The sequence below is a fragment of the Eubalaena glacialis genome, chromosome 17 (genome assembly GCF_028564815.1).
Source record: "Eubalaena glacialis isolate mEubGla1 chromosome 17, mEubGla1.1.hap2.+ XY, whole genome shotgun sequence".
Taxonomy (NCBI): domain Eukaryota; kingdom Metazoa; phylum Chordata; class Mammalia; order Artiodactyla; family Balaenidae; genus Eubalaena; species Eubalaena glacialis.
In genome coordinates, this window is record NC_083732.1 from 69,028,018 (window position 1) to 69,053,291 (window position 25,274).

At 39.2% G+C, this 25,274-nt stretch overlaps 1 protein-coding gene across 7 annotated transcripts in view; it reads left to right on the forward strand.

Annotated features, from left to right (window-relative positions):
- The window catches only part of COLEC10 (collectin subfamily member 10), a 445,704-nt gene that overhangs the window by 20,900 nt on the left and 399,530 nt on the right, over window positions 1–25,274 (forward strand). For 6 of the 7 annotated variants that reach the window (XR_009697646.1, XM_061171635.1, XM_061171636.1 and 3 more), the window contains one exon: window positions 24,528–24,574. The exons of the other annotated variant lie outside the window; for it this stretch is intronic. The gene's annotated coding sequence lies outside the window, so the exon portion shown is untranslated. The remainder of the gene's footprint in view (window positions 1–24,527; window positions 24,575–25,274) is intronic. 7 annotated transcript variants of the gene reach the window in all.

Here is a 25,274-nt window from a genome sequence, read left to right on the forward strand (position 1 = left end):
TTGTAGATAGGACTTGGGTTATCTCATGTAGGCAATGGAAGAATGATCCTAAGTCCAGAGACCAGTGGTTTGTGATTTGCTCTTTTTTCTCATGTGATGCAGGGTTGCCTTAGGAAAGGCCACTAGCTTTGCTGAGCCAGTTTTCTTATTCATGAAATATGGTGTTGTAACTATGTGAATCATAGGGACCTTTTCAACGTGAGCATTCTTTCTTTCTCTTTCCTCTAAAACCTTAACTTGTATTCTTTATTCCAAATCCAGGGCAGTATTGTAATGTTTAATTGCTGACAAATGAAAAGTGAAAATCCAAACGTTGGAAGAGAGCCTTGCAGCCCGCTGATCCCTGGTGTGATGAATTATATTACTCTTTTTCAAATATTTCACTTCCCCTCCTTGAAGAACCGCTTCTTGTGTGAGGTTTATATGTCTCTGCCCTGTTGAACTCAGGAGTGGCTATGTAAACTTGCTTTCTTTAATGGAGTACAGATGAAGGTAACATGTGTCACTTCCAAGATGAACATTTTAGATTTATCATGTTTCTTCTCTCTGTTATGATGGCCAGAGATTTATTGGAGATAGAGGGTGTTCTGTTACCCTGAGTCTGGAATGACCAATATTTGGAGCAGTAATGATCATGCATTGTAAGCAAGAAATAAACTTTTGTTTGTTTTTTTTTTTGTTTTTTGAATTTTATTTTATTTATTTTTTTATACAGCAGGTTCTTATTAGTCATCCATTTTATACATATTAGTGTATACATGTCAATCCCAATCTCCCAGTTCATCCCACCACCACCACCACCCCCCTGCCGCTTTCCCCCCTTGGTGTCCATACGTTTGTTCTCTACATCTGTGTCTCTATTTCTGCCCTGCAAACCGGTTCATCTGTATCATTTTTCTAGGTTCCACATATATGCATTAATATACGATATTTGTTTTTCTCTTTCTGACTTACTTCACTCTGTATGACAGTCTCTAGATCCATCCATGTCTCTACAAATGACCCAATTTCATTCCTTTTTATGGCTGAGTAATATTCCATTGTATATGTGTACCACATCTTCTTTATCCATTCGTCTGTTGATGGGCATTTAGGTTGCTTCCATGACCTGGCTATTGTAAGTAGTGCTGCAATGAACATTGGGGTGCATGTGTGTTTTTGAATTATGGTTTTCTCTGGGTATATGCCCAGTAGTGGGATTGCTGGGTCGTACGGTAGCTCTATTTTTAGTTTTTTAAGGAACCTCCATACTGTTCTCCATAGTGGCTGTATCAATTTACATTCCCACCAACAGTACAAGACAGTTCCCTTTTCTCCACACCCTTTCCACCATTTGTTGTTTGTAGATTTTCTGATGATGCCCATTCTGACTGGTGTGAGGTGATACCTCATGGTAGTTTTGATTTGCATTTCTCTAATAACTAGTGATGTTGAGCAGCTTTTCATGTGCCTCTTGGCCATCTGTATGTCTTCTTTGGAGAAATGTCTGTTTAGGTCTTCTGCCCATTTTTTCATTGGGTCGTTTGTTTTTTTAATATTGAGATGCATGAGCTGTTTATATATTTTGGAGATTAATCCTTTGTCCGTTGATTCATTTGCAAATATTTTCTCCCATTCTGAGGGTTGTCTTTTCGTCTTGTTGTAGGTTCCTTTGCTTTACAAAACCTTTTAAGTTTCATTAGGTCCCATTTGTTTATTTTTGTTTCTGTTTCCATTACTCTAGGAGGTGGATCAAAAAAGATCTTGCTGTGATTTATGTCAAAGAGTGTTCTTACTATGTTTTCCTCTAAGAGTTTTATAGTTTCCAGTCTTACATTTAGGTCTCTAATCCGTTTTGAGTTAACTTTTGTGTATGGTGTTAGGGAGTGTTTCATTCTTTTACATGTAGCTGTCCAGTTTTCCCAGCACCACTTATTGAAGAGACTGTCTTTTCTCCATTGTATAGCCTTACTTCCTTTGTCATAGATTAGTTGACTGTAGGTGTGTGGGTTTATTTCTGGGCTTTCTATCCTGTTCCATTGATCTATATTTCTGTTTTTGTGCCAGTACCATATTGTCTTGATTACTGTAGCTTTGTAGTATAGTCTGAAGTCAGGGAGTATGATTCCTCCAGCTCCGTTTTTTTTCCTTTAAGACTGCTTTGGCTAGTTGGGGTCTTTTGTGTCTCCTTACAGATTTTAAGATTTTTGGTTCTAGTTCTGTAAAAAATGCCATTGGTAATTTGATAGGGATTGCATTGAATCTGTAGATTGCTTTGGGTAGTATCGTCATTTCCACAATGTTGATTCTTCCAATCCAAGAACATGGTATAGCTCTCCATCTGTTTGTATCATCTTTCATTTCTTTCATGAATGTCTTATAGTTTTCTGCATACAGGTCTTTTGTCTCCTTAGGAAGGTTTATTCCTAGGTATTTTATTCTTTTTGTTGCAATGGTAAATGGGAGTGTTTCCTTAATTTCTCTTTCAGATTTTTCATCATTAGTGTATAGGAATGCAAGAGATTTCCCTTCATTAATTTTGTATCCTGCAACTTTACCAAATTCATTGATTAGCTCTAGTAGTTTTCTGGTAGCATCTTTAGGATTCTCTATGCATAGTATCATGTCATCTGCAAACAGTGACAGTTTTACTTCTTCTTTTCCAATTTGGATTCCTTTTATTTCTTTTTCTTCTCTGATTGCCATGGCTAGGACTTCCAAAACTGTGTTGAATAATAATGGTGAGAGTGGACATCCTTGTCTTGTTCCTGATCTTAGAGGAAATGCTTTCAGTTTTTCACCATTGAGAATGATGTTTGCTGTGGGTTTGTCATATATGGCCTTTATTATGTTGAGGTAGGTTCTCTTTGTGCCCACTTTCTGGAGAGTTTTTCTTATAAATGGGTGTTGAATTTTGTCAAAAGCTTTTTCTGCATCTATTGACATGATCATATGGTTTTTATTCTTCAATTTGTTAATTTGCTGTATCACATTGATTGATTTGCATATATTGAGGAATCCTTGCATCCCTGGGATAAATCCCACTTGATTGTGGTGTATGATCCTTTTAATGTGTTGTTGGATTCTGTTTGCTAGTATTTTGTTCAGGATTTTTGCATCTATATTCATCAGTGATATTGGTCTGTAATTTTCTTTTTTTGTAGTATCTTTGCCTGGTTTTGGTATCAGGGTGATGGTGGCCTCATAGAATGAGTTTGGGAGTGTTCCTCCCTCTGCAATTTTGTGGAAGAGTTTGAGAAGGATGGGTGTTAGCTCTTCTCTAAATGTTTGATAGAAATCACCTGTGAAGCCATCTGGTCCTGGACTTTTGTTTGTTGGAAGATTTTTAATCAGAGTTTCAATTTCATTAATTGTGATTGGTCTGTTCATATTTTCTATTCCTTCCTGGTTCAGTCTTGGAAGGCTATACCTTTATAAGAATTTGTCCATTTCTTCCCGGTTGTCCATTTTATTGGCATAGAGTTGCTTGTAGTAGTCTCTTAAGATGCCTTTGTATTTCTGCGATGTCTGTTGTAACTTCTCCTTTTTCATTTCTAATTTTATTGATTTGAGTCCTCTCCCTGTTTTTCTTGATGAGTCTGGCTAATGGTTTATCAATTTTGTTTATCTTCTCAAAGAACCAGCTTTTACTTTTATTGATCTTTGCTATTGTTTTCTTTGTTTCTATTCCATTTATTTCTGCTCTGATCTTTATGATTTCTTTCCTTGTACTAATTTTGGGTTTTGTTTGTTCTTCTTTCTCTAGTTCCTTTAGGTGTAAGGTTGGATTGTTTATTTGAGATTTTTCTTGTTTCTTGAGGTAGGCTTGTATAGCTATAAACTTCCCTCTTAGAACTGCTTTTGCTGCATCCCATAGGTTTTGGATTGTCGTGTTTTCATTGTCATTTGTCTCTAGGTATTTTTTGATTTCCTCTTTGATTTCTTCAGTGATCTCTTGGTTATTTAGTAACGTATTGTTTGGCCTCCCTGTGTTTGTGTTTTTTACGTTTTTTCCCCTGTAATTGATTTCTAAGCTTATAGTGCTGTGGTCAGAAAAGATGCTTGATATGATTTCAATTTTCTTAAATTTACTGAGGCTTGATTTGTGACCCAAGATGTGATCTATCCTGGAGAATGTTCTGTGTGCACTTGAGAAGAAAGTGTAATCTGCTGTTTTTGGATGGAATGTCCTATAAATATCAATTATATCTCTCTGGCCTATTGTGTTATTTAAAGCTTGTGTTTCCTTATTAATTTTCTGTTTAAATGATCTGTCCATTGGTGTAAGTGAGGTGTTAAAGTTCCTCACTATTACTGTGTTACTGTCGGTTTCCTCTCTTATAGCTGTTGGCTGTTGCCTTATGTATTGAGGTGCTCCTATGTTGGGTGCATATATATTTATAATTGTCATATCTTCTTCTTGGATTGATCCCTTTTCCATTATGTCGTGTCCTTCCTGTCTCTTGTAACATTCTTTATTTCTAAAGTCTATTTTATCTGATATGAGTATTGCTACTCCAGCTTTCTTTTGATTTCCATTTGCATGGAATATCTTTTTCCATCCCCTCACTTTCAGTCTGTATGTGTCCCTAGGTTTGAAGTGGGTCTTTTGTAGACAGCATATATACGGGTCTTGTTTTTGTATCCATTCAGTGAGCCTGTGTCTTTTGGTTGGAGCATTTAATCCATTCACGTTTAAGGTAATTATCGATATGTATGTTCCTATTACCATTTTCTTAATTGTTATGGGTTTGTTTTTGTAGGTCCTTTTCTTCTCTTTTGTTTTCCACCTAGAGAAGTTCCTTTAGCATTTCTTGTAGAGCTGGTTTGGTGGTGCTGAATTCTTTTAGTTTTTGCTTGTCTGTAAAGCTTTTGATTTGTCCATTGAATCTGAATGAGATCCTTCCCGGGTAGAGTTATCTTGGTTGTAGGTTCTTCCCTTTCATCACTTCAAATATGTCATGCCACTTCCTTCTGGCTTGTAGAGCTTCTGCTGAGAAATCAGCTGTTAACCTTATGGGAGTTCCCTTGTATGTTATTTGTCATTTTTCCCTTGTTGCTTTCAATAATTTTTCTTTGTCTTTAATTTTTGTCAATTTGATTACTATGTATCTTGGCGTGTTTCTCCTTGGGTTTATCCTGACTGGGACTCTCGGCGCTTCCTGGACTTGGGTGGCTATTTCCTTTCCCATGTTAGGGAAGTTTTCAACTATAATCTCTTCAAATATTTTCTCGGGTACTTTCTCTCTCTATTCTCCTTCTGAGACCCCTATAATGCGAATGTTGTTGCGTTTAATGTTGTCCCAGAGGTCTCTTAGGCTGCCTTCATTTCTTTTCATTCTTTTTTCTTTATTCTGTTCTGCGGCAGTAAATTCCACCATTCTGTCTTCCAGTTCACTTATCCATTCTTCTGCCTCAGTTATTCTGCTATTGATTCCTTCTAGTGTATTTTTCATTTCAGTTATTGTATTGTTCATCTCTGTTTGTTTGTTCTTTAATTCTTCTAGGTCTTTGTTAAACATTTCTTGCATCTTCTTGATCTTTGCCTCCATTCTTTTTTCGAGGTCCTGAATCATCTTCACTATCATTATTCTGAATTCTTTTTCTGGAAGGTTGCCTATCTCCACTTCATTTAGTTGTTTTTCTGGGGTTTTATCTTGTTCCTTCATCTGTTACATAGCCCTCTGCCTTTTCATCTTGTCTGTCTTTCTGTGAATGTGTTTTTTGTTCCACAGACTGCAGGATTGTAGTTCTTCTGGCTTCTGCTGTCTGCCCTCTGGTGGATGAGGCTATCTAAGAGGCTTGTGCATGTTTCCTGATGGGAGGGACTGGTGGTGGGTAGAGCTGGGTGTTGCTCTGGTGGGCAGAGCTCATAAAACCTTAATCTGCTTGTCTGCTGATGGGTGAGGCTGGGTTCCCTCCGTGTTGGTTGTTTGGCCTAAGGCGACCCAACACTGGAGCCTACTCGGCTCTTTGGTGGGGCTATTGGTGGACTCTGGGAGGGCTCATGCCAAGGAGTACTTCCCAGAACTTCTGCTACCAGTGTCCTTGTCCTCATGGTGAGCCACAGCCACCCCCCGCCTCTGCAGGAGACCCTCCAACACTAGCAGGTAGGTCTGGTTCAGTCTCCTATTGGGTCACTGCTCTTTCCCCTGGGTCCCAATGTGCATACTACTTTGTGTGTGCCATCTAAGAGTGGAGTGGCTGTTTCCCCCAGTCATGTCAAAGTCCTGCAATCAAATCATGCTAGACTTCAAAGTCTGATTCTCTAGGAATTCCTCCTCCCATTGCTGGCCCCCCTGGTTGGGAAGCCTGACATGGGGCTCAGAACCTTCACTCCAGTGGGTGGACTTCTGTGGTATAAGTGTTCTCCAGTTTTTGAGTCACCACCCAGCAGTTATGGGATTTGATTTTATTGTGATTGTGCCCCTCCTACCGTGTCATTGTGGCTTCTCCTTTGTCTTTGGTTGTGGGGTATCTTTTTTGGTGAGTTCCAGTGTCTTCCTGTCGATGACTATTCAGCAGTTAGTTGTGATTCTGGTGCTCTCGCAAGAGGGAGTGAGCGCTTGTCCTTCTACTCCGCCATCTTGAACCAATCTCTAAACCTTTGTTTTAAGCCACTGTAATTTTGGGGATCACTTGTTACTGCAGGAAAACCTAGCCTCTCCTGACCAATATACCTACATACTAGGAATGGCCAACTATAAAAATCAGTTCTGATTTTTTGACTATGATTTCAACAGAAAATCAGACTTACAAACTTTTAAACTTTTAAGAAGTGTCTCTTTTTTTCTGATCTTGATTTAAGCACTATTGTTCATATATCTATATTTATATCTATATAAAATTTCTCATTTATGTATGTTTACTTATTTATTTATTTATAAATTCTCTGCTAAGGCCCATATGAAGTGCCCTAGTATAGGATCTGAAAGACTTCAACAATTTAGTTTCCAGTTAGTCTATGATGCCTTTAATTTTCTTCCATGGTCAGGTGTTGCCTCTGTGCCTTTTACCTATTTATCCAACAAATAGTTTTTGAGTACCTACTAAGTAACTGGTGAGCACTGGCAATGGAAGAGTGAAAAGACAGAACTAATCCCTTAGTTTGGCTCTCTTGAATCCTCTACTAGCCTCAAAGCGACAGGCACAAGATACTATAATAAATGTGATGCTAAGGAATGCATACGTTATGGGAGCACTTGCAGTGAGCATTTTAAATCGGAACTTTGGCACTGAGGAAGGCTTTCTAGAGGTAGCGATGTCTAAACCAAGACCTGAAGAATAAATAGTAATTACGAGAGTGACGAGTGTTTGTATTTGTGTGTGTGTAGGACTGTGGAAAGACAGTTTGGAGAATTAAGTGTGGTAGGAGTGTACTGGTAAAGAATGTTCCAGGAAAGGAAAGCGTGCATGTGAAAAATGTATAGTGAGTCCAGGTGGCAGATATTAAGGGGGGCATTGTCTGACAAGGAAGGAGAAGTCAGATCACATGGGAACTTGTAAGTTGTATTTAAGACTTAAGATTAAGATTAATCTGAAGAGTCAATGGGGAATCACTGAAGGGATGTAAAGAAGATGTTTCCTCTTCCTCTAACACTCTCCCCACTTAATCCCTCATCTTATCCACTCAACAACCTCTTCCTCTTTAAAGTCAGATGGAACTCTACGGACTCTTCCCAGGCAGATATAGCTCCTTCCTATCTAACTTATCATTTATATGTACATATCCCTGAACACATTTATTTTGTATTTATTCATTTTCATGCCTTTCCCACAACTTAAAATCTAAAAGTCTTGAGCTTGTCTTTGACCAACTCCATATGGTAGGCAGAGATCTAAGGTGACCCTCAGTGGCCTACATGCTGTATGATCTCCCTGCCCCCCACCTGAGTGTGGGTGGAAGCTGGGGCTAGGATTGGATATCACCCCTGCAATTAGGTTACTTACCAGTTAGTTGACTTTGAGTTAACCAAGGGGGAGATTATCCTGGTTGGGCCTGGCTGGCCTGGGAGCAGATAACCAAGTTGTGAACTGCCTACTGGAAATCACGTGGTAAGGGTGTGTGTGAGCTCTACTAGCTGAAGTGAATTCTGCCAGTAACCAGTGAGCTTGGACGAGGACCCTAAACCTCAGATTAGAATCACAGCCCTGGCCAACACCTTGATTTCAGCTTGATGAGACCTTTATGGGGAACCCAGCTAACTCATACCCAGACTCCTGAGCAATGGAAAGTGCGAGACAATACAATGTGGTGTTTTACACTGCCGAGATTGTGGTAATTTGTTATGCAGCAAGAGCACAGTAGTGGAAAATTGATACACTGTGTGATTGTGTGACTTTAGGAAAGTTACCTACCTTCTCTGAACCTCATTTCCATCATCTGTGAAGTGAGCATGATGATTATATCCCCTCATGAGCTGTTGCTGAAATCAAATGAGATAATATATGCAGACTACCTAGTATTGTCAAAATGGATTAATTATCCCCTCTGTTGCCTCAGCCCCACCAATACCACTGTCTATGTGAATGGCTTTTCTGGAACATTCTGCCCTGGTTGCCCCTTCAAAAGCCAGCACAGGCATTCAGGCTGCCATAGGTGTCACTTGCCCAGCAGCCTGTCCTAAGGGCCAGTGTTCTGATGAAAATTCCTATTGTAATGCATAAGCATGAGGAGTCCAGAATGAAATTGCTTTGGGAGCCTTTGTGTGATTAACATTTCAGCTGTTTATGGAATCTTTGCCCTATCATTTCCTGTTTTAAAAAGTTAATGTGCTGATTTCTTTATTATTAAAAAACCAAGAAGGGGAAGTTCAGCTAGAACATAAAGAAATAGTTCTGTATGATTCAAATAAAAATTTCTGAGTAGGAAGAATATTTGGAACACCCTTTTTATTCGGATGCTCCTTTAATCCCTGCAACCTTTTCTTTTGACGTCAGTTCTCTCAGTCCCAGCTCCTTGCCCATTGCCTATTTCACCCTTGAATTTGGGATAAAAGACATTTGAGTCAAGAGCACTGTGACTTTATAACCATGACAATGGTATTGTGTTTGACAGTATTGTGAAACCCACTGAATCAGAGTTTTGAGTCAGAAGGGACTTTGCAGGCCATGTAGCTTGACACTCTCATTTTACAGATGAGAAAACTGAGGTTTAGGAGTTTCATTGGCCAAGAAGACACAGTTAATTAGTGACTAAATTTTCTCTGAAGGAAACCAGATCTCCTGACATACTTTCCTCAAGTAACCTGAGCTGATTACTTTTATTTTATATGTATAGAAGTTTAAAACCTGCTCCTTCAATATAAGGATCAAATTCTTGCTTCTTCATGAGCCAACATCATGGTGTAGACATCATCGTGGACCCTGATGATCTATAATGCTGCTACCACCTGAGCTTCCACAGGGAATGGAAGGCTTTCTTAAACCAGATGGAAACATCCAGTTCAATAAGAAGGAAAGATTTAGGTTAGATTTAAGGGGCAGAAATGTCTCAGTTGTAGGAATGAACTCTCAAGTGGGATTGAGAAATAATGTTCCTTAGAGATCATCAGTGAAACTGTAGATTTATGTATCCATTAGATGGGTTTAGGCATTAGCTCCTTGGTCTTACCCATTTTTCTTCTCTGCTCCCCCAATGTATTTCTGATGACTAATACTTATATACTGAAACAGTTTGGGTTCCCTTTTTCAAGGAGGAGAAAAGAAATTCTGTTGCAGAGCCTAATCAACCTGAGATTGTAGTAGAGCTTTTGGCTGGATGAAGCATTTACTGTGTGTGCAGAAAACTTACCATAGCAGACCTGAGACCACCATCCTTAGGAAGTCCTGCTTGCAGTATTGGCCTTGGCTGGCAGCTGGGAATTTGATGGCAAACAGATCCTTACACTGATGTTAAATGGCCCCTAACTGACAAGAGTGGCTCACTTTACCTAAACCGTTTGGACAAACAATATTATGCAGGCTGAACACCTGCTTTTCTTCTGGGATTCTGGAATTTTGGTACATGTCAGGCAATGGGTACTTATATGCCCAGGTCCCAATAAATGCATTGGTTATTGAGCTTCCGTGGTGGACAATATTGTAAGCACACACTGCTGGAGGACGTAAGCATGTCCTGTGTGACTGCACTAGGACAGGCCCCTTGGGAGCTAGCATTCGGTTTCCTTCAGACTTTGTCCTATGTGCCCTTACCTTTGTTGATTTTGCTTTATATTCCTTTCACTGTAATAAATCTTAGCTGTGAGTACAACTATATACTGAGTCGTATAATTCCTCCTAGCAAATCACCAAACCTGGGGCTGACCTTGAGACTTCTTCTCTTCCTTAGGGGGGATATACGTAGAGTCACCTCTCGGTGTCCATGGGGGATTAGTGCCAGGACCCCCATGGATCCCCAAATCCTTGGATACTCAAGTTCCTTTTATAAAATGGTGTAGTACAGTTGGCCCTCCCTATCCCTGGGTTCCTAATGTGTGGATTCAATCAAAATTCAGGCAAAATTTGATCTGCCCTTGGTCAAATCCATGGATGTTGAACCCACAGATGTGAAGCGTCAACTGTATTTTATTTTATTTTCTGAAAGGCCCCCCTATCACTACTAGAGCAGTAGGCTCTGACTTGAGGGAGCTCAAGTTCAAGAGCCAATATGAAGTATGACAATCCACTCTAAAATACTCACATATAATGTCACGTCTCTTTTATACCCATCATTTCCCTTTGGTTTGCCCATCTGCCCACTCCACATCCTGTATTTTTTTCCCTTTCAATTTTTTACTTTACTTTTTCTTTCCTTTTCTCCATTTTCTGTGGGTTCTGTCCGTATCATCTTACATCTTGGGCTGTGAATTTCATGATACCAGAGACAAAAAAAAAAAGCAGGTTTAGCAAAAAAAACAAACAAAACAAAACCCAAAATATTAGTAATGGAGACCCCATTTTTTTGCATTTATTATTCATCTTCTAATTAAAGGACATTGCTTAACATTTTTGTCATTCTGTTTTCTAATTTAATAAATAGGACTAACCTGACCTGTTTACCTTGCAAAGTTACAGAGGGGATCAAATAATTTTTATGTAAGAATTTCCAAAATTTGAGCCACATAGAAATGTTGAGACTTGGTATTCTCCTGGAGCTCTGCCCAAGTGGATTGCATGAGAAATATATGCTGTTGAGACATGGGCCTTCTCTCTCTTTATTCATAAGATGACAGAGAAGAGAATATAAAGATTCTCAATGAGGAAGGGCCATAGGAGTACTTAGCCCTGAGAAAAAGAAGATTAAAAGAAGGTTTGATTATTGACTTCAAGTATTTGAAGGACAGCCATGAGGAAGAAGCAACAGAATAATTCTGTATGACTCCACAGAATAGAGTCAGGACTAATGGGGAACAAACAGAGGAAGAAGAAGAGAGACCTGGCTGAGGCACTGGGGAAGGATTACCAGGAGACACTAGTCATTGGGGCTGTTCAATATCAGGCTGAACCACAATATCTTGCATGTTGCACCTGGAGTTAAACATTGGATTCATGAATGAACTTCTTTAGTGAACCACCCTCACAATTTTTGCTCTAGTGTTCTCTGTACTATTATTTATTAAATCTTTTTCTTAAAATTGATTTACTCAATTTTTCAGATAAATTTATTTTAAAATTTATTATTTATTTTAAAACTATATTTTGCACATTTGATGTCTTGGTTATTTTATTTAATGGACATTAAAATACAAAAATGACTATGAAAAAAACGTATCTGTCAGTGAATGCAAAACTAGATGCCTTCCAAGCCTGATACTCTGTGGACATTCCTAAGCCAAATGAAACGCAAGAGCAAAAATGAAACTATAGCCCTGGGGCCCTGATTTCTATTCCTGTGAACCTTTTGGTCACTTGGCATCACACAGCCTTTCTCGAAAAGAAGGAAGGTGTTTGATTTGTAGAGCTGAGAGTATCACCATGCCTCTCCTCAAGGAGAACCACTTGTGCATTTTCTCATCATTCTCTCACAACCCACCAGGGATACAGGTGCAAACCAGGACTAAAGCAAACTAGGATATATGGTAGTCCTACCTTTTCCTCACACTTGCTGCCGTGGTTTTGCACCTTCCAAGTAAAGCATCTGCACTGAACTCCTGTTCTATTTTCTAGGGATGCAGGTTTAGATCTCCCTTTGTCTCAAGTGCACACTTGGTCTGCAGGAGTTATAATCCTGCCCCCATCACCATGGCTGATGAGAGCAGAGAAAGATGTCTGACCCAAGATGTATCCATTTAATTCTTGCTGGAGTTTAGAATTTCAACCTAGGGGCCTATAGTTGCTAGGGTTGTTGTAACAAAGTACCACAAACTGGGTGGCCCCTGAGGAGGAGCAGTGAATAATTTGTTACAGAGTCTGAGCAAAAAGCAAGCTGAAACTACATATTCAGTGAAGAATAAACAGTGGCTGAAATAGAGGAAACCATACTGCTAACATCTCAAATATTATAGTCAGCCAAAGCACATGCCTGAAGCAAGTGACCTTTATCAATTGAGGCTGTAGACAGATGTAGAAATTTTGTAATACCTTTTGATATCTTGAGTGTACCTTAGGTAATTATATAATGAATGTTACTTATTAGAGAAATGAAAGCCATGTTTAATGAGCAATGCTTCAAAATGGATTGATAAGACACAAGTACTTCCTTAAATGCAGGGCCAAGTTAAGAACTTTGCAGAACTTAAGTTCTTTTACTTTTAAAGGTCCAAATTATATAGAATATTTTTAACAAGGGAAGTGGTACATTTTAACTTATATATACAACTGTCTTAAGATTTGTCATTGAATAGTTAACAAAAGGATGCTTTCTGTAGATATAATAATATCATTTATTAATTCCTACTTTGTAATTTTCTTGCTATTTTAAAGCCAGTACATTTTTGTTGCTTTTTTGTTTTTTTTGGGTAGGTTTTGAAATTTTTATAGGCTGAAGGCACGGTGCTCTTGGTGACTAGTGGGAAAAAATGGATGTCTTTGTATCTTAATCTTCTATAAAAATTTAACCATTCTATAATTACATTTTCCTTAACTACAAAACATAATTAAGAAGTAGTATAGGTATTTAAACTGCGGCAGTATTTGTTCTCAAGAAGTGTCTAGAAATAACCCTATATTTCCACAACATGAGTAGTTCTGTAATTTAAAGGCTACTGTTAATAGCTTCTGAAATACAAACTAATCTCTCATTTTAAAGAACACTTTATGATAAAGTGCAACTAGACAACCATATTTCATAATTAGCTGACTTACATGGGCATCAGTATATCTTATTCAAACTTGAAATGTGTTCAGAAGCACAGCATACAGTCAGCCTGCTTATGTAGTTTCTACCTTTTGACATAAAATAAAAAAACCAAACCAAACCAAATGAACCACTTCCATGATAGTGAAATAAGAGGAAAATAACAGTTGTAGGTATTATATATATTTCCTGCTTAAAAATAAAAGGCAATTTAAAATATTGCCATTTGCAAACATTTCTACTTTTCCTAAATTAGGTTTCATCCAAAGATTCGGCTTACCATTGCTCAGAAGGACGTGCTCCACCAATTCAATACAATTACATTAGATAAATCTCACAGCATCTGTCAGGGCTCAGCTCAGGGCCTAGCCTTGTGGAGTTTTCTCCCCTCTCAGACCTACTATAGCATTTGTGTTTCATTTAGCTCATGACTAGGTACCATCTTGTATTATTTTGCAACTGCCTTCTGTTGGAAAATACCTCCCATACCTTCACGAATGGTAAGCTTCTTGAAGAAGCATCTATTAGCTTGTTTCTGAGTTAGGAAAGGAGCCTCACTGGGCAGAAGCATTAATGCTGTGAATTTTCCTACATACACTATCAGATATTTGCCTTGTCTTTAATAGCTCAGGTGGCCACACTATTCTTTCAAGCCTGCTAGTCTATATCCAAGTAAATTGAATTAGTGCTTATTGATCTGATGTGAATTAATTCTCCTCTTTTCTAGAGCCTTCAATTATCGGTTGAACTCCAACTACATTCAAAGTACTATTTTCTCAAAGAGAAAAAACATCTATAAAGTTTAGAATAAAGGAGCTGAATTGAATAAATGCAATTTGTTTCTTTAAAATAAATGAAGATATAAGTTTAATTCCCCAAGTTCCTTTCCCTCCTTAAATACCTCTTACTGCTTTTTTAAATTGAAGTATAGTTGATTTACAATGTTGTGCTAGTTTCAGGTGTACAACAAAGTGATTCATAAATATATATATATATATATATATATATATATATATATATATTCTGAATAAATACAAATCTAAAATGTAAAATTTGGGGACAGACATTAAAAGCAATAGTATTCTGTGCTGGTGAATTTAAGATGATGGAATTTGAAGTATGTACTCTCACACGTAGTTGCATATTGTATGATCTTTATAAACATTGACAATATTTATCAGAAGTCTTGCAACTTTTAGGGCTTCCCTGGTGGCGCAGTGGTTGGGAGTCTGCCTGCCAATGCAGGGGACACGGGTTTGGGCCCTGGTCTGGGGGGATCCCGCATGCCGCGGAGCAACTAGGCCCGTGGGCCACAGCTGCTGAGCCTGCGCGTCTGGAGCCTGTGCTCCGCAGCGAGAGGGGCCGCGATAGTGAGGGACCCGCGCACCGCGATGAGGAGTGGCCCCCGCTTGCCACACTAGAGAAAGCCCTCGCACAGAAATGAAGACCCAACACAGCCAAAAATAAATAAATAAATAAATTAATAAAAAGTAACTGAACCAGTAAATGATAATGGAGAATTATTTAAAAGGAAAAAAAAAAAAAAAAAAGAAGTCTTGCAGCTTTTCCCAAGAGGCAGCTTGGAACAATGGTTAATTCAAATGGTGAGTTCAAAGCCCGATTCTTCCACATACTCCCAATGTGACTTTGGGAAATTACTTAATCTTGGTGCCTGTTTTCTCATCTGTAAAATAAGGATAACAACAGTACCCCCACCTTAAAAGGATAAAATAAATAAGCCAATATTATTAAAGTTAAGAGCAATGCCTGACAAAGAGTATGTCCTATATAGTCTTCTAAAATATCTTTTGACACAGTATTTGCGCTTATACAAACTTTGAGAAAAAACTCAGAGATGAGAACAAGATTCTGGGATTACGTATGAATAATTAAATACATTTTAAATGTCAAACAAGATAGAAATGGTTAAATTCACTAGGGTATATACACATTAGAGTATTACACAACCATTAAAAAGTTAGATTTTCATCAAATGTGGAAATGGAAAAATTCTCAGATATAATGTTACATTTTAAAAGAAGTATGTAAAGCAGTCTATATATATTTTGATCCTAATGCTATTAGAAGGCACAGGAAAAGTTCTAGAAAGAAATATCAAATGTTAATGGTGATGAGCTCAAGGTACCAGAATTAGGAATGGTTTTTAAATATTGTTCTCCATCTTTTCTACAGCTTCAAAAATGTCCAAAAATATATACTTTATTCTTACGTTTAAAAATAGCAGGAAAAATATGTTTAAAAAATAACACAAAGAAAGGAAAAGACCAAAGATTTTTTTTCCCCATGAGCTGCTGGATAAATGTACAGAACGGGAGTCTTGAATACTTTCAAAGAATAGCCAGTTTTAAAGAAAAAGAGAGTTTTAAGTTCTAATTAACTAGAGAGTATATAGATATATGTATATTTACTCTCTTCTCCTCGCCCCCCGCCCCCCTAAAAAAGAAGCTTAAGTGCTGATACTCCTTGGTCAGGAGGTGAAGCAAAAGCTGATAAGTTTTGGATAAACTCAGCAATAACCCAAGTCAGTAGACCAGTAGGAACGAAAGCCAAGTTTCAGAGAAAAAAACAAACTACAGACTGATGATCTTGGGAGTTGGTAAAGTAATTTGCATAGGCTAAATGTTATTACAAATCCCACAACTGGAGGTACTGGGTGGTACATGCCGGTCAAGTGACAGAGTTCCCTTGCAGGCCTGGGGAGTCACTTATTCCACCCAACAAACTCCCTTTCCTGGGCATGTGAGTTATAAGCTCAAATCCCCAAGTGTCTTCATGAAAATGTAGCTTCAAATGCTTTGAAAAATTTTCTCCTCTCATTTCCTGGCTTGGAGGAAGAAATATGCCTTCATGGTGTGTGTCCAAGGAATATTTACTACCTACGGAATTCCTACCTGGATTTTCTTAAAATAATAAGAAAGAAAAAAAGGTGCTCTGAATGCTTGTAAACCTGTCCACTGCATCAAAGAATATGTAGAAGCAACTGGGTAGTGAACATAGTAATTACTGATGTATTTCAGTAAATACTGGTGTATTTCTCTCATTTTTACAGTAGCTTTGTGCCTATAATCCAGGGACCCTGGAGAAAGTTACATAGAAAAATGTTACAGTTAAGGACATATCCTTTATATAGGAGATAGGTACAAGATACATCCTCAGACACTTTTAAAAAGAAAGTGATAATTGATAATTCCTTTCATTTGAAAGGAAACATTCTTAATTTATAACCTTTAAAAGAAACGGTCGTTATTATACTGCAGAATACTCTAAGTGTGTATCATGGCTAATATTTTATGCATACATTTTTTCAGTTGAAGGAATTTGCCATAATTCAGCTTTAACAAACTCTGTTCTCAGCTGTAACTCAGAGCATGACATATATCCGTTGTCCAACTATAAATCTATGGTTGTTATTATACTTTTATGAATCTGATTCATGCAGAAAGCATTATCCCTGCTCTTTAATTAAGGAGTTAGAAATTTCCCCCATTTGAATTCCTAGCATTCTGTACACTTTATTGCATTTTCCCCCAAGAGCCCCAAATGAGATAGTTGGATTACAGATCCTTATAATAATAAAATCCCTAAGCTCTAAATCAGGGATGGATAAGTAGATTTGATCTAGCTTCAGAACTGACTTTGATGGTTCAAATTGCATTGAGTCTCTTAGGATTGGATCAATCATTAATATCTAAGTTTTTAAAGCTGTAATTTTTGGTATTTGCTGGTTTCAGGTTATTAAGATGCAGTTTCTTGTTGTTTGGTTTCTTATTTCTGGGAAGCCCTCCAGTCTCTTACTTGGGTTCTACTGAAGCCAAGATTCTGTTTGACTCAAGATTTCATAGGACAAATTCAGGTACGGAGCCGAGAGAAATCTACGTATGACATGTTGCATTAAATGGTGTTACTTTTGATATTATGAGGTTGTAGATATTTATTTGTACATATGTGTAGGTGATTTTACACAAATACCTAGAAATTCCACAATTCTAATTGGCATTGTGTCTTTAGTTTGGCTGCATATTTAGACACCATGCATTCCCACTTCAGTCCTGATTTTCCATTCTAATGCTACAAATACACACAGCATAATAATTACAATACTAGCTCTTAAATACCAGCCCTGGAATAGGGGTTTTACAAAAGGTCACCCACTGAATGCTCGTAACTAACCAGCGAGGTCATTGCTATGGTTATCCCTATTTACAGTTGAAAAAACTGAGGCAATGAGAGGTTATGCAACTTGCCCAAGATCACAGAGTCGGAAAATGAAAGAGCTATGAATATGAGCCCAGGCAGAACTTGCTCTGGAATTCATGATCTTAAGCATTCTACTGTGCTGCCTGAACTAATATAACAGTGTCAGCACACATTTATTGAGCCTTTTAAACCAGCACTGGTCTGTCTTATCAGGGAAGAGAAAATGTTTAAGACTGCGTGCTTGACCCCAAAGAGCTTGCAGTTGGGTCACGAAACAAGAAGTGCACACAGGGAAAACTTAGGGAGAAGTATGTGTCACGTTAATAACATTTATTGAATGATTGCTCTGTGTCAGCTGCCATACTAACAACTAAATCCATATAACCACAGGAGGGGCTAGTTTTTTTTTGTTTTTTGTTTTTTTTTTAATTTATTTTATTTATTTATTTTTGGCTGTGTTGGGTCTTCATTGCTGCACGCGGGCTTTCTCTAGTTGCGGCGAGTGGGGGCTACTCTTCGTTGCGGTGCGCCGGCTTCTCATTGCGGTGGCTTCTCTCGTTGTGGAGCACAGGCTCTAGGCGTGCGGGCTTCAGTAGTTGTGGCACACGGGCTCAGTAGTTGTGGCTCACAGGCTCTAGAGCACAGGCTCAGTAGTTGTGGCACAGGGGCTTAGTTGCTCCGCGGCATGTGGGATCTTCCCGGACCAGAGATCGAACCCGTGTCCCCTGCATTGGCAGGCAGATTCTCAACCACTGCGCCACCAGGGAAGCCCTTGGGGGATAGTTTTTAATCTCTGTTTTACAAGAGAGGAAACTGGAGGTAAGTAACTGAAGTTCCACAGCCAGTAAGTGGTAGAGCTGAGATTTGAACCTGGAGAGTCTGAATGCAGAGCCCCTGCTCCTAACCACTCTTGTCTACACTGTAGTGTACTGGATGTGAACACGTCTTGAAATATATGCAATGGATAGCAGCAGAAAAGTGCTACAAGACCTTAGTGAGGGTGGGAAGGGTAGAGAGTCCAGTTAATGAATTACTTAGCTAACTGATTAGTTCAGTGTTTATTGGTTGTCTTCATTGTCTCAAGCCATAATGAAATGCTTTCGGCACTCTGAACCCAGTAGGGTCTCCTTTCTTTCCAGATCCCCGCACATTCCCTGCCAAGAATGTCCTTCAAGCCCTGCCTTTCTGTCCTTCAAGCCACACACCAACCTCATCACTTCTACCGCCTCTACTACTCCGCCACCACCATTGTGCGGCTGATTCCTATTCACGCTTCAGGGCTAGGCTTAAATCCCAAAGCCTCTGGGAAGCCTTTCTTCCCCTCCAAGACTTGGGTGGGTGCAGTCGCCTGTCATCCCACCCCATTGTACCATCTGCTACACTGTGGCATGCTTGCACTTTTCCTTGTCTATCCGTCCCCTTAATGCCCTGCTCTACTGCACACTTGTCCCAGCCAGCACTCCCTCACCCATCCCAGTAACAGTCTCTGAGCTTGTTGAATGCAGGAACTGAGTCTTACTGCCTCTGTTGAATCTCAAGCTCCTAACACAATACTTGACACATCATAAATGTTTTATAAAAAATTTTGGATGAAAGACTGGGTTCTGTGTGCCAGGCACTGTATACATAAAACACATATTATGTGACAGTATTGACTAAGCATTTATTTCCATGATCTCATTGAATTCTCATAATAATCCTCTCAGATAAATATTATGATTTTGATTTTACAGAGGACGGTTCTGAGGCTCAAGGACAGTAAATAACATCCTCAAAGTCACATAGTAAATGGGTAGTTAGAGTTAGAAGTTAGGTCTGTCTGACCCTAATCCTGTGTTACAGATGAACCAGTAGTTGCAATAGAGGTTCTAAAAGGCATAATGCTGTTCTAATGAGACACATAGATGATGCAAAGGAGTAAGAAATCATCTCTACTTGTGATTGGTGGGGAAGACAGCAGTATCTTCACAGGCAGGTGATACACAGGCTTGATCTCGAAGGATAAGTCTGCCTTGGTTTGGGTGAGAACAGAGAGTGGGGTCAGCAGGTGCAAACATCATGAGTTTTGAGATCCCAGTCTCTTTCTTCAGGGAGCGGTGAGGAGGCTTCTATAACAGGGGCAGAGGGAGCAGGAGAAAGGCAGCCAAGTGTAAGAGTGGAGCCAGCCTAGTACAAGCGAGGAACGGGCAGGATTGGAGGAGTGGCTAAAGAAGGTACCCACCTTAATGCTAAGAGGTTGAGCGTGAATTCCTAGGGAAAGGGTGGCGTTACCAAACCCTGGAGAGGATGTTAAGTTTAGTGTGAAGTCAGGTGGGAAATCAGATGGCAAATGGAGGGAAATAATTCCCTCTCTCCTGCGTGAAAAACAGTAGTCCAAAGCCTTTCACCCTGTTAGCAACTCTTCAAAATCACATGCCATAGACAGCTGAGTAGAGACCTGAAAGTGGGGAAGAGTAATCACAAGGCAGTTCAGACACGCCTCCTCTTTCTTCCCATTCCATTTCTGCAATGCCTGCTATGTTATGTTGCTCGTATTGTATTTGTTATTATTATTTATATGCTAGACACTGCACTACCTACATTCTTTTATTTGCTTATTTTGTTTAGTCCTTCCCCTATGAAGGGTGTTATTCTCTCCACTTTCTAGATAAGAGAATGGAAGATCAGAGAGGCTAGGTGACTGGTCCAATTCCACAGGTAGTGAGTAGCAGCTAAGAATTAACCCTTGTATACCTGACATCCAAATCTATGATCTTAACCAGTATTACAGAGGTTAAAAACAAAAGTACCAAATATTCAGTGCCTCCTCTGAGTCAATCACTTTATGTAGATCATGCATAACATAGGGGACAAGATATTTACTCTTTCTAATCATTTAGTCATTAATCCTGAAAGAGCAGAAGATTTGTCTAAAATTCACATGCTGTATTCTCTGCAGCAGTTCCTTCCCTCTGTTGTCTGCTACCTCATTTTCTAATTCCACATTTAGAAGGCATGGGATATTTTGATGATTTTTCTGTTATTAGAAATTCTCTTTTAGAATCTTCAAGCCCACAGTTAGAGTCTATGAGAACAACTTCATGTAAGAGCTTTAAAAATAAATGTGTGGTGCCAGCTGTACACTCAGTTTCCTTTTAATGAGAAATGGACAGGTTATTATGCTATTACATGGTACATCCTATTCCTGGAAGCCATCTTAAGCTGTTCAGGATAATGTACGTCTACACTGCCTCGGCCTCTTTGTTCCATAGATGCTATTTTCTTGAGTTTTATGAACAGCAAATGGCTCCTTAGGAGAACATTGTAATCGCTCAATCCGGATTTTCCAGCAGTCTTGGTATAAGGATGATAGAATGCCCATGGGGCAGTGCCAATTTGAAAAGGATGAGTAACTCCAGATTTCCCATCCTTAGGACATTGTGAATGGCTGGATCAAGGTCTGATGTGTTCCAGATGATGTATGAGTATGTACAAACATGCAGGCTTTTATTATGAGAAAGACTGGGAACAAAAGAGTACATTATTCATTCGTTTAATCAACTAACTAGTATACAGTGAGAACCTGTTCAGTATCAGGCACTGTTCGAGGTGCTGAGAATACAAAAGTCTCTATCCTCCAGGAGTTTATATCTTCTGAAAGAAGGCACGCCGTAAGTAAATAGATATATTACATTCTAATCAGGAAAAATATAGCAAGATAAGGGAATAAGGAGTGATATGGGCGAGACATGCTGTTTTATGTAGAAGGAGCAGACACAAGTCTCCCTAAGGTTACACCTCAGCAGAGACCTTGAGGAGGTGATGGAGTAAGACTGGCACATGTCAGGAGAAGAGTGTTTCAGGCAACATGGCAAAGTCCCTGGAATAGGCGTATGTTTAAGGTGTAGGAGTATGGACGCTCTTGTGGCTGGAACAAAATGAGTAAAGGAGAGTGTGATAGGAGATGTCATCAGGAGGAAGCAGATGAGAGGCAGAGGAAGGTTAGGGTGCAGATCGGCAAGCCTCACATAAGCCTTGATAAAGAATTTACATTTTATGCTTGTAGATTGAGAAACCACCGCAAGTGTTTGAGCAGAGGAGTGACATGATCTGACTCACCTTTTTAAAGTCTCCTTTTCTCTGTAAAATAGACATAGAGGGAAAGAATAGAAGGAGGAAAGCTATAGGTAGGAGGCCGTGTTAGTCTAGACAAGAGAGATGCTGCTTGGACCAGGGTTGTTATGGTGGAGATGGTGAGTGGGGATCAAATTCTAGATATTTAAGAAGGAGAGTTAACTGAATTTGCTAATAGGTTGAAAGTGAGAAAAAAAGAGGAATCAAGATTTTTATTCCTGCACACCTAGAAGAGTAGAGGTGTTATTTAGTGAGATTCTAGGAGACACAGACCGGGGAGGTGGGAGAATTTTCTCTGTTTGGGACATGTTCAGTGTGAGATGCTTGGTTAACATCCACGTGGAGTTGTAGAGGAGGCACTTAGGTAGTAATTTTGAAGGTCAGGGAACAGATTTGGGTTGAAGGATTAAATTTGGGAGTCATGAGCTTGTAGTTAATCCGTGAGACTAGATCAAATCATCTCAGCAAGTGTTGGCAGGAGAATAAGTTCTTGAGTGGTCTCTATTTTTTTCTTTTTAAGATTTTTTGTTGTGGACCATTTTTAAAGTCTTTATTGAATTTGTTACAATATTGCTTCTGTTTTATGTTTCGGGCATGATGCATGTGGGATCTTAGGTCCCCGACCAGGGATCAAACCCATACCCCCTGCATTGGAAGGCGAAATCTTAACCACTGGACTGCCAGGCAGGTCTCTTGAGTGGTCTCTTTAAAGGGTTCAGTTATATTATCAACTCGGTATAAAATCTCACACATGTGTTGCTTTTATCCCATCCCTTCAGAGGGCACAATGCTCCCAGGCTCGTCCTAAAGTGATTTAAGGTTAAGTACCACTTAAGCTCACTGTAAATTTTGTTTCCAAAGTTCTTAGAGATTTAACAGAGAACAACCAAACAGACAGTATACCTTGTACATCAACAGAGCAATTCTGAGCAGCTTTCCTGCTCTATCTGTTCTGAAATAAGTCAGTGTGGCCCGATCGCATGGTGGTGCATTCAGAATGCCCATTTCTCCCAAATATCTACCAGTGTTACAAATGTGTTTCTGGATTCTTTCAATGGTAATGGTAGCTACTGGTCAAGGTCCCAGTGCCATTTTGCCTTCTAGTGTATGGCTTCATCCTACATGTATATTTAGTAAAGCAGAGGCTTGAAAGGAGGAGAGCTGTGGATACTCCAGCTAGGGGTATCCACTGATGTCCCATACTGGGGAAGGCAAAAAAAGGAATGCAGAGTAAATCACACTTCTGGAAGTGAATGGTGGATACATGCCTATTTCACATGAAGAAAAGATGTTGCAGTGATTGTTAAAAAGGAGCATATGAACTATTTCTATACCAAGTCCCATATATGGAATCTATGTGACATGGATGAGATTCAGAGTGTTTGATTCAGTAGGATGGTGAGATACAGATACAGAGAAAAGATATGTCCACTGGGCTGGAGAAGGCTACAGACCATGTAGGAGCTGCCAGAAGTTGGAGAAGGTCTAGCCAGGCAGGTATATAAGGGCAGGTGGACAAATGATGGTAGATGGTCATGCAGTTGATGGATGGCATCACATTATAGAGGTGCTCTGACTGCACCAAAGCCTGGCAAAGGAGGCATAAGAAGAACAAAACTGGCAGAAGTCAAAACTGGGAGGTCTAGCCGTTCATAGCATGTAAGTAACTAGCCACAAGCCTGGGCTAGAGCCAGCATTCCGGTTTCAGGACATGAGGAATGGAGACCCCTGGCCGTCAGAACAAGCCCAGAAAGACCATTTGATTTTGGCCTTACATTTTCTTAGAACCTCACATTTAGAATTTTGACTTTATCTCTTGTATCAGAGTTGCAGCAGGAAATAGATGATACTCTCAAACTGGATACTTTGGGTGGAGCTTAGTGAAGGGACTATTACCAAAGTGTTGGCCACATGTAGGGAAACTCACGAGGGATAGTGCAGTGCCCTGGAGCTACTAGCAGTGGGGAGTGGTTACCATCCCTAGATCTGAAGGGGTGGAGGGGGAATTGTAAGCAAAACTTGGAGGCAGAGAAGCTGTGAGGGAATATATTTCTAGCCCCATCTCATCATCCCTCCAACCCCCACTACTTCTACTCATTGGCAAACCCAACAGGAAGCCAAAGGCAAGGGAGCAGGTTGAGTTGTCCATACAAGCCAGCCTCAGCACAGAGTAGGGTGGAGGAATGAAGAGTAAATTTGCAGGGACTAAGAAACATCATCCGTCACTTCTCCTGATGAGGACACATACAGGTACCATGATCAGACTGTAGAGTCATTTGTTATATCATTTTATATCTGAGTCCCATTCCTGCTACATTTCTTATAATGTATTTTGAATTGATTTTAGAAATTAATTCTATAATTTGCTTGTGACTGACACCGTACTATTGTGTTGAACTTTTTGCAGGACCAGTTTGTTCAAAGTAAACTTTTAAAGAATAACATAGCTTTAAAACTCTTTTCTGGAATTTAGTGTGTGTGCACATGTCTACACATGCATTTGCATGTCTGTGTTACTTTATAAATATGTGGGAGCCTCCATCTTTCTTAAGCATAAGGGCAATATTGGGTCCCCGCCTCAGAGAGACTGGCTTCCTGATCTGGTTTCCAAGCAGATGATCAGGTGTAGGAGAACAAGACAGGAATCATTTGTCAGGGCAGAGTTGAAAGATAGGGGTTGAAAGACCGCATATCAGAAGTGGGGCAAAGGACCAAAACCAGGCTAGAGTAAGCTGATTCAAAGTTTATTCTTGAGTCCTGAAATGGGACTCTTTAAACACTCTCTGATGAGGGATCAAATTGTTCATAGGGCCTGGAGAATAGAGCTGAGTGCAGGAGGGTACTCAGTGGCTCCAAGTACAGGTGAGAGAAAGGATAGGGACTCAGAAAACGAAGCAAGTGCTTGCAGAAGCCATTCATGTCACTACCCTTTTTCCCACAGGTAATTGCTTCCAGCTGATGCTCACCTGTGCATCTGGTGCTACCCAGGTAGGAGGAGAATCAGATTTTTCTTAATGGCGCACTAGTTTACTTAGCCTGTCTCCAAAATTACAGCCTTCTAGAACAAAGAAATAAATTACATGCCAAGTGAGGCTGGTAGAATCTTTTTTATTTAAAAGCTGAGTTTTCTAATACAGTAATTTCCTGAAGTTTCAAATAATTTTCAAAGTATGGAACCTGAATTCCTTTTTAAGGCCTTATGTGATACCTTTAACTTTCAGTCATAGCATTTAAATGAAGGCAGCTATGATTTTAAAATACAGTATATAATGAGAGGTACACAGAAATATTATGGATTTTTTCATAAGTTATTTTGCATGATACTAGCAGGGGACAGCAGAATAAATTATATTTTTTTCCTTGAATTTGTACCATGTGATTATTGCCTTAATTCTGACTACAATGTTATTGCTTGGTAAAATGCTTAATTTTACCAGAATTAAATCTTGTTACTTTTTCTACCTCCATAGTTGGTATAGCTGTTGAGATTATAACCCTAAATAATTTTCGACAGTGATTTAATTTTAAACTAAAATATTATAAAATTTAAAATACTCCTTGGTACACAATTATATTGTGAAACATACTAAGACAGTGTTCTTGCACTTTCAGTAAAATATGTCCAGAATGCTAATTTTATTAATTTGTATGAGCTTTCAGATGATGGAACACGTAGGCTGTTTCTGCA